This window comes from Anopheles coustani, chromosome 2 (genome assembly GCF_943734705.1).
Source record: "Anopheles coustani chromosome 2, idAnoCousDA_361_x.2, whole genome shotgun sequence".
Lineage (NCBI taxonomy): Eukaryota > Metazoa > Arthropoda > Insecta > Diptera > Culicidae > Anopheles > Anopheles coustani.
In genome coordinates, this window is record NC_071289.1 from 93829136 (window position 1) to 93829488 (window position 353).

Genomic DNA, 353 nt, shown 5'->3' on the forward strand with positions numbered 1-353 from the left:
TTCAACGCGACCGCGTTCCCGTTGGTGCGCCGATTCGAGCGACCAACCGAAAACCCGTTGGCCGAATGGATTTAGAAGCGGCGCACACACACGAGCAGGAGGCATCCGCACGGCCGAAGGACTTTGCGAATTTGCGGATGAGATGATTTGGGTTGGAAGTGGATTGATGTTGCAGCAGCCAGCATCCCCGTCAACACAACGAAATACCGCGGTGTCGTTCGATATGCGGCAGAATGTGACCCAGATTGCTGAGAGAGTGCTTCAGATAGCGTTCCATCGTATACCGTAATATGGAACCGATGGTGTTCTGTGAAAAGGGAAGGAAAATTCATAAATGTATCTTCGACTTGTGG